At 35.6% G+C, this 13442-nt stretch overlaps 1 long non-coding RNA gene across 1 annotated transcript; it reads left to right on the top strand.

Annotated features, from left to right (window-relative positions):
- The first annotated feature begins 12238 nt into the window (after window positions 1-12238).
- LOC118740752 lies at window positions 12239-12729 on the top strand. The gene is made up of 3 exons (XR_004993184.1): window positions 12239-12381; window positions 12451-12499; window positions 12670-12729. It is a non-coding gene; the product is annotated as an uncharacterized LOC118740752 (long non-coding RNA).
- The last annotated feature ends 713 nt before the right edge of the window (window positions 12730-13442 follow it).

A 13442-nucleotide genomic window follows, 5' to 3' on the forward strand; every position in this document is an offset into this window, starting at 1 on the left:
CGTCATTCCGTTCATTAACACGATAGCTCGAGCAAAAATTGCGATAATTCAACAAACTTTGGTATGTAGGTTGTCCTTTATCCAAGGTAGGTTGGTACTGGGCGAAATCGGACTGTAACTACGCCCACTTGCCATGGTATTTTCGAAAACTACGACAATTAATACTTGATACCTGCGCCGGGTATATAAAGTTCGGTTTCGCCCGAACTTATACCTCTTTACTTGTTTCAAGCGGTTTTTTTTTCGAGCCAGACGCGGCTAGAACTTATCTTCAACAGAAATTGTTGAAAAATGGCGAAAACTGTAACAATGTTCCAAATGGTTTATGTGAGTTGTTTATGGGACGTTCCATGTCAACCGGTACAGTACGATAGTAAAAATTCTATGGGATGGATTACAAAGATCAAGGTACAAAAATAATCGCATAGATTAGTATGGAGCTAAAAAAGCTTTAAAGTAGCTTCGCGTTCATTCTTTCATTGGCTAAAAATCTCTTAAGCTTGTTTTATAATGCTTGTTTATAAATGCCTCTTAGTTTCGGTCAAAAACCAATAAGTTATAAATAGCAATTTAATATGTACATACATATATGTATATGTAGGCGCTGTGATTTATGTAAGGATATGTTCGCTATGCGACTCATAGCCGTTTGGCAACCAACATAAAAACCGCCAACGAAATAAGCGCCAAAGAAATCAACAAATTTGAAAATATTAAAAATATGAATTAATTTTTTGTTTGGCAAAGACAATGGCAGCCATGTCCTGGCGCAAAACAGCAAAAGGATATGCGACAGCTAGAAGGCTAGACAAAGCAATGTATGAGCATTACATACGTATCTAAGTACGAGTATATTTGCAAAAATATGCATACGTACATGTTTACATACATTAACACAATCTCATAAGTATAAATTTTTGTTTGTAAACCCATAGAGTCCACAATGAAAACACACTGGCCGCAAACTGGAACGCCTTCAGAGCAGTGTCGATTAGAGAGAGCTTTTACTCTGCGCCCTTCCGAATCACCCATGACCACGATACAACCTATGGGAGAAGCCTTTAAAACTTTTTCATACATTTTATATCGAAGGCTGAGCGGAAGATCGACCTGTCACAGCCAGTTCGAAAACACCCTATCTCAGAAAACTTTACAAGAACGCCTGGTTTCAGAGTTCTGTCCTATCTGAGCTGCCGATTCAAAAACGCCCTATCTCAAAATTTTTCAATCTAATTTCAGTTCAGATAGGGAATTTTTTAACCAATTTCTGAGTTAAAGCATCCTTCAACCAAATTCTAAGATAGGGCATTTTTCAATCAAATTACGAAATAGGGCGTTCTTCAACCAAATTCTGTGATAGGGCATTTTTCAATCAATTTATGAAATAGGGCGTTCTTCAACCAAATTCTGAAAAAGGGCGTTCATGAAAAGTTTTATGAAATAAGGTGTTTTCGAACTGGCTGCCGAGATAGATCAATCTTCACTCAGCCATCGATGTGATCGCACGTAGTGTACAGGATATTTGTGGTTTTCTGTGGTCAAAATAAAATCTACATATACTCCTAGAAAGCTTTAAAAAGCTTTGCGTTCCACCTTCACTAAAAATGACTAGAAGGCGACTTTTATAGCCTTAAGCAGAGTGAAACCCTCGAAGAAATAGGTCGCTTTCCAGAAGCTATCGTTTTTTTTGTTTTCTTTATAAGTACACAAGATAGAATAAACGAGATTCTCACTGTTACAACTAACGACACTTAACTACAATAACAAGCTTCCTACGTTGCCTTTTGAAAAAGAAGCAGTTGAATATCCGTCCTCCAGCAATTAATACATACTTCCTCTGTTAAGTTGTTCTGAAGACTCAGCCGTGTCAAAAACCTCGTATGTGAATATCAGAAAAGCGATATGCCTGTGCAATTTACTTATAGCCTGGTATACACCCAGGACTCTTAAAACACACTGACAAACCAAGCAATAAAATGACATAAATACCACCTTAAAAAGGACCCATTCAATCCATCACCTTACGTGTGGGCGATAAAAAGCTATCACATGGAGTGTAAAATCTTTATAAATACGTTCTTTATCGTTGTTGGTGCTTCTGACTGCGTAGGAGTATGATGTATGTATTTTGAAATTAACTTCTTTTCAAGTTTGATTTAAAGACAAACAGGTTCGGCTTTTATGCTATCTTAAGTTAATTTCTAGGTCACTTTCGTCCAAAGAGAGTTAAAATTGAGTGTAAGAAGGTCGCCAAAATTTCCCTAAGCATAAACAGACGGCAGCGTTGACCCGAATTAACTCGGAAACTAACTGCAGTTGATCCAGCTCAAAGTACAGCCCCATCCCTCTTCATCCTTTTGTCTGAATTGAAATTGTATTTCTCTTTTGAATGATCAGAAGCGACTCTGGCTATTAAAAATTCGTCCGCTCTCTCGTTTCCGTATAACTATATTGTAACAGATGTCCATCGTCTTGAGCTTAACAACATCTTGTAATCTCAGACTGTGTTGGATTTTTCGGAGCTGAGGTCAGCGACAATAGAGGTGTCTAATTTTTTTGAACAGATGTTAGCTTTCGCTATGATTAGAGGTGCGTACTACCACTTCGTAGGATCTGGGTTCGATGCCTGGTGCGGGAATGCATTCAGTGCCTGATCAATCTTACTTCAACCAAAACTTCATTTCCATCTCAAAGGAATGTACTTCAAACCAACTACATGGCTTCTTTCAAGTAAGTAAGCCACGTTCTGAGATTACAGAGTGTCGCATCTTCCAGCTTAAAGCAAACATATCCTTCTAATTGATCCGGTAGTTGTATAGTTTAATTTCAAAGTTACTGAACAGTCCCTATGCTAAATTCAAGAGTATAACGGTATCACCTGTCGACTTAGTATTAGCTTGACAAATTTTGATTAGTGGGCGACGTGAAATCACTCTGTCTCCACAAGTTTTTAGGGTAGAGTTTGTATCTCGTGCGACGCCGCAGCACTGGAATTGTTGTGGAACAGCTCTACGGGATCCTTACTACACATCTCCATTTACTAAATTTTTGCAAGATCTCACCAAATGGAACCTGATCTTACCTACATATACATATATCGGATTTTTCTGTGCGTTCATCTTGATACACCAAAAACATTAGCCAAGACTCTGACCACTTCTGCAAGCTTCGGGCAGGTCTACTCTGGATTCCCTGGCGGAAATCGGGGCCTTCGAATCGATCGCGATGCACTAGAAGCTAGTTTCGGATTGCCTGACCTATCTTTCGGTCGTGTCAGTGTATTTCAGAGTAGGATTTATATGGGTGCCAGGTCACAGTGGTATTTCTGTAAACTGCGTAGCGAATAAGGTGGCCAGGTATGGCACAATCCAGTCGTGTTTCTCCAAGAAAAGAAAAAGTGGGAGTGCCTTTAACTGCATGTGGACTACTTTTCGATAGATGGGCCTCGTGCTAGCTCAGTGAACATTTGAAGAAAGCCACACTAGGAACGTGTGCAACGTCTTTCTGATCGGGGGTGGATTGGTGAGGGCCAAGGGATCTGTTTAGGATTACGAAGCATCAACATACAATTACTCAATTGTATAACATACAGCATAAGAAAAATAAGAAAATGCATTTGAAATATGAAAATCTGCACGAAACGCATTTGTACATACGTCTACAAAAGAATCGAATTCAAAGAGCCAACAAAAATAACTTACTTATATAAATTTATTTGTGATTTTCTACAGATTTATCTAAAGCACAAAGAAATATGACGTCCATTAAAGAAATTAGTTTGGCCGGCTCAACACAAAACGGGAGAGCAAGAAATAAGGCGAAGGCGAAGAGAATATGACTTTTGGCTGCAAAAAAAGAGCCTAGCAAGCATGTAATCTTTATAGATGTATACACTTAAATAACAAATGTGTGAAGTTGCATATGAACATATGCATGTATACATTGCTACAAACAAATATTAAATTTCGATATTGTTGTAAATAAATATGCTCTGCATCTGCCTGTGTGTGGCATGGCTCAAAAAAACATAACTATTTAAGTCATATTTTTCCGCATGACGCATAAAATATAAATGTATGTACATATGTGTGAGCCAATAAAGTCTTAATACTAAATTTGATAAATTAAAGTAATCTGACCATATTTCGACATATATGTAAGTTGGTAAAATCTTCGGGCACTTACTATAGTACTATAGTACTTACTCAATTTTCGATTTGATGTTAGCAAGTGTGTGTTGAGAAGTACTTGTATGAAAACTTATATGCATATATAGATGGTGCTCTGCAACAACGACATAATTCAAAATTTTATGCATTTAAGTTATATATTTTTCTGGGGAACATCGACCCATCGGCAGATGGCGCGATTGTGTCATTTATCAGAATATCGAAATCGGCCCTTACTACTGAACAGTGGCACATACTCAGTTGCGACCGAATCTCTGCTCTGGTTCTCGAATTTATCGTGAATATTAATAAGTGGAAACTGTCGATCGAAATTTCTGCGTGCCAACTCAACATACATAAACATTGCCGAAAACATAGTAAATTTTCAAGTTAATTTTTAACTCTCTTCAAAATATTTCAAACTAAACCTTCTTAAACTTCTTTCTTGCGATACAATATCAATTACCTTATTCCTTTAATTTACGCCCATTTTGAATTTTTAAAGAGGTGGCAACCCTCCTACATGTAGTTTAAAACTTAGGCCCTCCTAAACCCATTTCTATTGATATCCATATTACAATAATTCACTTAGTAAGTAATTTTAATTTAATTTAATTTTAAAACTGGTGGCAGCCCTCTCCAAATACTTCGAAAAAATTCTACACGTTGAAACTAAAGGTTTCTAAGCACTCTCACGCTCGCGACTTTAACTTGTGCATACTTTAGTTGAATTCGACTTTCGAAATATGTGGCATCCCACTTCAAACTATTGCCAAACTAAAATCTTTCATATGACACCCTTATTGTTATACATATTTCAATAGAATTACATTTTCCAAACCCGCGGCAACCCTCCTATAGGTAGTTTAGAAACAAAGCGTTTTTCAAACCATTTTGATTGATATCCATGTTTTTAAGTAGATTTATTGTAGTTTTTAAACTGGTGGCAGCCCTTGTTAAACACCTCAACAATAATCTAAATATTCGTACTAAAAAAAGGTTGTTTAGCAATCTTCCGTTTGACACCCATATTTAAATTTTTCACATTGCTTGCGAATAAATAATTTCAGTTCGACTTTTCAAAAAACTGGCAACTCTTTTCAAAGTATTTGCAAACTACAATCTTTTAAACTCTTTTGTCCCTTTAAATATTCAAATTGATTTTTTTCATGTGACATCCCTCCTCCTTGAGTTTGGAACTGGTATTATATATCTTCATACCAAGTTCCAAGTCTCTGCCAGAACTACTTCCTGAGATGTGCAGTAGGAAAAATTCCCTTTGTATGGGTGGTGATTGATACCTATTCGTCATTGTGAATCAAAAAATTTTGATTTTTGTTTTTTAATTCTACGGAATTTTCGCTTTCACTTGGTACCCATATTTTCATTCTACATTGCACCGAATTTTTTTTAATAATTTTTGGAATCAGTCTTATTATGACATTACAAAGTCTTTTAAAAAAAATCCTTACGTCAGTTTTACGCAGTTTTACTATATTTGGCACACAGTTTCGTAAGTATGTACATTGGTTGCTTCGTGTGTTTCAAATTTTTTTTGTTTTTGTCGCACGGTGTAGTTTGAAAGTTTAAAAATTTTCACTATAGAAATATTATTGCTAAATAATGAAACGCGAAAATTTTTGGTTGACTGTACTGAAGATTGTTTTAATTTGAGTTGTGTCGTTATTGCAGAAGACCATAGATATGTACGTACTAATCTATTTTTGTATTGTATGTCCTTAACTGCCAACAATTACACGCACCACTGACTGATAAGCACTCTAATATGCATAAATGTTTATTTTTGTTGGAATTTAGAAATTTCAAAAACAAGAACACATATAATTTTGATTTACATACATATCTATGTACATTAGGGTGTATCACTCTCCACAAAAAAACAAATTCGGTACTGTTTTACAATCGGAGTTATACCATTTATTATATTTCAAGCCTTTCGTCCTAATATTTCGATTTGCGTGAGCTCAAAAGCTAATTTTATTTATTAAAAAAAAAAATCAATTTTTAAAAGCCTTCTCAAATCGGCTCTGCTCACGTAAATATGAATGTTTTTCCGAAATACATTGAGATATAATAAATTTTATAATTCCGATGGAAAGCCCGCGACTTTTTTGGGTGCGGCACCCTAATGTGCATACATAAAAACATATGTACTTGTACTTGTCCATCAATGCCGTTGGTCTTCAAATCATTCTTCTTAAGATCAAATTTCAACAGCAGATATCAAAGCGACAATGCGTGGAGCACATAAATAAGTACTTGCTGAGCATAATAAAATGCATTCCTGTCGAACATGATTATATACAAATAAAAGTGTCCAAGAACGCGGAGGACTCTTACATTATCTGCTTAGCATTTACTGTCATAATAATAGATAAAATATATTACTGGCCAAAAATATCCTCAAGTTGAAGTTTTTCGTTGAGTGTAGTTATGATTTTCCATATTTGTAATATATATTTACGTACCTACGAGTAACCTCTTCTAAAACTGACATTTGTATTTCTATCTACATACATACATATTCCACTTCAATCAAATCACAATTCGGGTACTCAATTCGGGTAAGTTATTCAGGCACTTCATTTTTATTACTGCAGTCCTTAGCACATTTTTATGCTTTTACTTTAATGAACTATTAAATGGAACATTAATATTACACATAGATGGTTGGCAAAATGACGAGCACTTCTAAATAACAGCCTTCCGGTACGACTTTCGTTATAAAACCTTTCTTTTGGAAGCTGTGGCGAAAGGCCTGCGTAGATAAAGTAAAGAATGCAATCCCTGTAGGTGAAAATCTGGCCATTTCATATAAAATCACAGACTTAAAAATAAAGCATGGCAGGCCTAGTGATTCAAAAAAAACCAAAAAGAATGACTTCTAAAACTGCTATTTTTTATTTTCCCCAATATGTGGGTCGAGTTATTTCGAAACTTAAATTGCCTCTGGACGAAGCTTATCCAATTAGCACACCTTTAAAAATCCTGAGTGCCATAAGTTGGGATATCTACTGCCCGCATCTGTACTCAGCTCTACCACTGTCACCTAAATGTAACTAGGAACTATCCTAGAGCTCGTAGATGAACTTATCGAGATCGCCCCTACTCATGCCGCAAAATATTTTCCAAGCGCAGAGCGAATGCTTTATGGTCAACGGCGTAACTCTCTGAAATCAGACCGCTACGAAAAGGACTCTTGAAAATAGATTTAAGAATTACGTTTTCCTTTTTGGATGTTGCGCGCTCCGCAAAGCTAGATGTATGAAGTGACCAAGTTTTCCTCTGATCTGTAGCTTTATAAAGCAATACTAGTGAACCCGCATGGCGTTAAAACGCCAAAATTTAAATTCAAAGTCTTAAAAACTATTCGAAATGTTAGTCAGATTTATAAGCGATCCGAGTGCCTTATTTTAACTAAATCCGTGCAGCCATTTCTGAGTGAAGACAGGTCTCGCATAGTGTTCATTATTAATTTCAGCAAATTTCAAATCACCCTATACCGACAAGAAAGTTCCAATTTCAACCAATAAAAGTACTTACATCGCACACCTACAGGCCAAAATTTGTAATTTGACCTTTAATATTTGAAATTCGAAAGAACACACACAAAATACAATTCACAAAAATACGTTCTCGTATAATATATAAACTTAGCTAAATCGATATGACTTTTCGAAAAGGTGGCAAGCCTAATCAAAGATATTTTCGAACTAAAGCTTTCATGAATCTATTTTTGACACTCATATTTTAATACTTCATAAAACTTGTGTAAAAACAGGTCCGCTTAAAAAGTATTTTCAAACTAAAATCTTAAATTTCTTTCGTTTAAAAGTGTGATGTATATTTTAATTAACTAAGGAATTAAATTGAATTTGATTTTTCAAACAGGTGGAAGACCAGATATAAAGTCTTTTCAAACGCATTTCGATTCATATCCATCTTCTAACCAACTTAAAAAATAATGTGAATATAACTTTTTAAACAGGTGGCAACTCTTTTCGAACAGCTCAAAAATATTCCTAGTGTTAAAACTAAAGATTTTTGAACAGTCTTTCGTTTGACGCATATATGTATTTTAATATCTATACTTGATATAGGTTCTGCATAAGTCAACTAAATTCGAAATTTCAAATAGGTGGCAACCCTCTTCAAAATATTTTCAAACTAAACCCTTCTTCTTTCAATTTCGTCTGACACCCAAATTTCGCTAATTGCCTCAGTTTAAGTTGACTTCGATTTTTTAAACAGGTGGCAGCCCCTAAGTATATCAGAAATAAAGCCTTTTAATTTGACACCTCATTTTTGAAAATCAAACGAACGGTGCAGATCTGATGGCTTTCATTGTTATATAATTTGAATTAAAAGATTGCAACTCTTTTCGAAAAAGTAAATCCTTATTGCACATCTACAGCCCAAGCCCTTTAATTTGACACCTCATTCTTGAAAATCGAACGGTCTGATGACCTGGACAAAAAATCCCTTCACTTATTATACACTTGTGATCAGCTAATTAAGCCAGCAACATTTTGGCAATTTTTCTTTCGTTTATTTAATGTTTATTATTTTTCCATAAAAGACTTCGTGCAAAAATTATGAAAAATCTGCAAAGTTTCAGCTAAATTTTCAACTTTTTATTCAGATTTTTTGAGTATGCAGTTTAATAGCCCATTAAATTCTAATTTTTCTAGTTTTAAGTTGCTAAAGAACCGCGTTGATTTTTAATAATTTTGTTTCTGACTTCATGACGCAGTTTTTTCCATACAAAAAAAAAATTGTCGAATTTATTTTGTATGGAAATAAAATTATAGTTTAAAAAACTAAAACCTCCCTATTATAATTGCCATTCTTACTGTCATCAGGTATGTAACTTGAGAATATAAATCGCGCATCAATATTACATAGTTACATCCCGAGCTAATAAAAGCGAGGTAAAAAAGACTAAGAGGAATTCTTGGCGAGCCTTTTTTGAAAGTGTGGAAAGCTCTCATTGAGTTATGACGTGCCAATTGCTGTTCTACATTCAGATGCGCTTGCCATGCGTACGAGAAATAGAATAAAAAGTTAATTCATAGGACCAGGTAAGTTTCTCTTCGGTTCCCAATTTACCAAACAACCCAGTCCCAGGATATGCATTCAAATTACGGACTGGGAAATGAAACGCGCCTAGAGTGAGCTGCTGGATAAGCGTCGCTTTATTTCTAAGCCCTTCAAGTCAGCGAGGCAATAGAGTATTACACCTGCTCAATTGTAAAAGACATTCGAAGTGTAAATGCATTGGCTGCCTTCAATCTTCGCTAGTTACATTCTGCAATGGTGGCGTTTATATCGGAAGCCGGAAAAAACACTCAAATCTTTCCCAAGGATTCCAAACCTATCAATATGGAGATGCCGATTGATCAGCAAATTAGAAGCTTAATTCTCCACGATCACCCACCAGGAGCTCTACTTGCTTACATCATGTGTAGGTCGGTCGAGACTACCGACCACATGATCTTAAAGTCGAGGTAAAAATACTTTATATGTAAGTACTTCACCCCGATATCCAGTGGGCTTTTAATGTAATTTTAAGTCCGAAATTGACCTTGTTAAACCCATACAGCGCTTCTTTGCTATACAACTCTCTCAGCGGAGTGCAACCACTCGGCGTAGAGTAAACAGGAAAATGTCAGAGACTGCTGTTCTCTCACAACTTCCTTGGTCGTAAAGTATCTTCTAGAAAAGCTTTAGTCAAGGATGCATTTCTTGATACCCTCTACGATATGATCCAACCGTTATTGAATCTGATGACTAAATGGTAATCAAATAGTGGATTCGGAGCAGATTATAATAAGGTGGAACTGGTATTTTTTATTAAGAAGCTGTCGTGAAATTCTAACATTGGAAAGGGAGTGAAGAAGCATCAGTGGCTCTCCACTTCTGCAGGGCGGCAATAGATAAGAGGTGTGACCGCTCTACTAAGGCTATTTCCTGGTTTCATGAAGTCATAGTTAGGTCCATAATGTTTATGGAGTCTTCGTCTGATGAAAGAGAAGACTTTGCTAGTCAGAATGTATATGAACTGAGTCTCAGAATTTGAGTCCATTAGTTCTTGTGGTAACTCGTCGAAATTGTTTTTTTTTTCTTTTCCGCCTTTTTTCTTGGAACGTATCTAAAGAACCAATATGTTCAGCTACTGTTCTGCATTTTTGCAAAATCAATGGACACTTATTTCTCAAAACTGAAAATCTTCAATTAAACTGTTAATATTGGCAGAAATTTACAAGTTTGATTTCTTCTAGAAAATTTTCTTTTTCTTTCAATTCATTGGTTAGTTAATTAGTTGTAGGGTGTAACAGAACAGGAGACATCGCGGCCTCTAAGATCTTTTGTATCACTTATAGAGAGAGTCCTTAACCCAGTGGAGCCAAGATACCTTCGGCTTCGCTATCCTAAAAGGGCCTTTGTAAGCGCTTTCTCTATTACAAAGGGTTCGACCATTGGATCTTGCCATGCTCTTAAGTTTGATCATCTTCGAGGCAGAGCCGGCCTTCCGACTCTGAAATCACACCTATTCGGTGCAAGTGGAATTCATGGAATGCGTCCCAGTATCTCTACCTACATTCGCTCAATAAGGAACTGGGAAGGGACGGACCAAAACTTGGAAGCAGGGTTGCTGGAGGTGTCTTCTGTCGGGAGCTCTCCACTAAAACTATATCCAGACTTCCGCAATTCTGCAGCGTTTTCAGGCGGAAACAGATGCGATCAAAGAAGCGGTACACTCACTGCTAAAGAGTGTGACGTCCTATTAGAGATGTTAGCATATGCTCTGATAGTCAGGCGGCCATCAGGGTCCGAAACGCTATGATGGTGCGGTCGAAATCGCGTCGAACTATTTTTTCATAAAGCTAATTTGGATAGGCCGTACCACAGTGACTTCGCGGAAATTGGCGTGGCTAATGTTCTGGCATGAAAAGGTGCACTTGAAACGTTATAACCGGTTATCGAGCAACTAAGGGCGTTTTTGTCTACTTGCAGTTACCCAATTGAGCCTCATGTAAGATCCGCGAGCGCTGGGCTAACACTAGAGCATGCGGAATTGTCAAATCGATGCAACCAATTCTGCCCGAGACAATTGAACCCCTGACCCCCATCTCGACTGGCCTGCCCAAAAGGTAACATCAAACGTGGTTATGGAGTGATTTAAAATGTTTTGAATTTTGAATTAAAATTTTCTTTTATAAAAAATCTGCTCTCCTATATCCTCTTCACCAGTAAATACCAATTTTCTATCGAGTACGACAGTTTATCAAAATTCATATCCAACACCTGTGTTTGCTATAAATTAAGTTTATTAAAAATTAATTTCCATTCTCCAGAAATGTCAAGTTTACCAAGGACTCGAAATGGTACCAAAAACAACACTTGTTCATATATGCAATTTTAGAAATGAAAATAAACTGAAGTGCTGACAGCTTTTACCGCACTTCATTAAAAATGCTAAAACGAATCTACACAAACTGAAAGATATTTTCAACATTTTAATTTTTTTTAAGTGAACTTGTGATCTTTTGATTAAAATATGTACCGTATGTATGTAGTATATGATTGGATGTGTGGCTAACAAACAAACAAACAATCAGTCGGCCGGGCGAGCTGGCTCAAAAGCATTTGACTGCATAAACATCTTGTTTTCGCCACACAAAAGCATAAATGCAAATAAAATAATCAAAAGTGGAGCAGGACAAAGTTCACTTTAGAAGCAGTGAGGAGATGATGGGAGTTGGGGAAGGCGTTAGAGGCAGCAGGAGGTTTATGTGTGTAACTGTGGCAACCGAAGGCGTACTTTATTAAAAAATTCTATAGAGCTGCGGAGAAGACAACATGCTGACACAAAATTATTGCATCCCAGCCAGCAAGAAAACGTACATTTTACGAACATCATGTTTTACGAGGGATTCTCGTATCGCCAAATAGTTAGAGAAAAGCTCGTAAACGATAAAACAAAAAAATTTAATAGAAAGAGGCTTGTAGTAATTTGTCAGCACAAGAAAAAATTTTAGTTTTGTTGACAATTTTTCTTCAATCACAATATTTTATAAGTAGTTTGTTAAATATTCAATTTAAGAAAATTATTAAGTATGTGATTTATTGGCAGACTGGTGCAAACGCCAAGGACGATCTACTACTTTCTTTTATAATTAAACTTCTTGTAAGTAGCTACTACATATGTAATTCAAAAATACAAATTAATTTAACGAGTTTTGCATTTCTTTCACAGGCTGCGCGGAGTAACTCTAAAGGATTTAAACGTTTAATTCCCCTATCTCGTAAGTTTATTGTTATTTTTTTTTTTAATTTGCTAGTTTATTAGGTCTTTGCAGTTATTGAACTTAATGTTTTATTGATAATATGGCTTCTCAATTAAAAAGGCGTGCGAAATCCGAAGCCTTATCCGTACTAGCGACAATAAATGATTCATTAAAAAAAATTATTACAGATGAGGTAGCAAAACTTTTCTCGTGGAAGGGAACTGGTACCAAAAGCAGCGCTATTGGTTGGCAACGTTTGCGTCAATAAGAAGTACGGATCTTAATATTATTTATTACCACTTTTTACTTAATTAAATTTTCCGGTTTCCAATGGAGTTTAATCTTTCACTTTATTTTCTTAGGTGTCTTTCGTTAAAAATTTAACTCCCACGAAGAAGTTTTTATTTCCGTATCAAAGAAGCACTTCCAATATGCACACGACCGGCAAAACAAATTGGCAGCCTATCGGCAAAAAAGATAAAAAATAAATTCAGCAACTTTATAATATATATTAAACCCCTCTTATTTAATTGTTAATTTGTTAATAGATAGTTTGTTAATATTTATTTATCTGAAAATATCTTCACATATACAGTGCCGGGAAAAAATATTGGCACAGAGAATTTTTCGCCATGAATGCAAAGTTTTTTATTCTGATTTCTTCTCTAATTGTTTTTTATAAAAATATAGTTAGTATGAAGTTCTACTTTCAAATCAGATTTTTTAGAAAAATTTTAAGTATGCAGTTTTATAGCCCATTTAATTTTAGTATAATAAAGTGCACGCTTGTAAACGAGTCTCGTAAACGATTAATTTACGTTAAAAAAGCGTCTTTTTACACTGCTTTATCTACTGTTTTTGAATGCTAAAAATAGAGGCAATTAATTAATTCAAATTATTGTAGTTCTTTTATTGAATGGAATTATAGTTAATAAATATTTATAGTGCCGGATCAAAGTAT

This window comes from Rhagoletis pomonella, unplaced genomic scaffold (assembly GCF_013731165.1).
Source record: "Rhagoletis pomonella isolate Grant_MI unplaced genomic scaffold, Rhpom_1.0 Rhpom_scaffold_00006, whole genome shotgun sequence".
Classification (NCBI taxonomy): Eukaryota; Metazoa; Arthropoda; class Insecta; order Diptera; family Tephritidae; genus Rhagoletis; species Rhagoletis pomonella.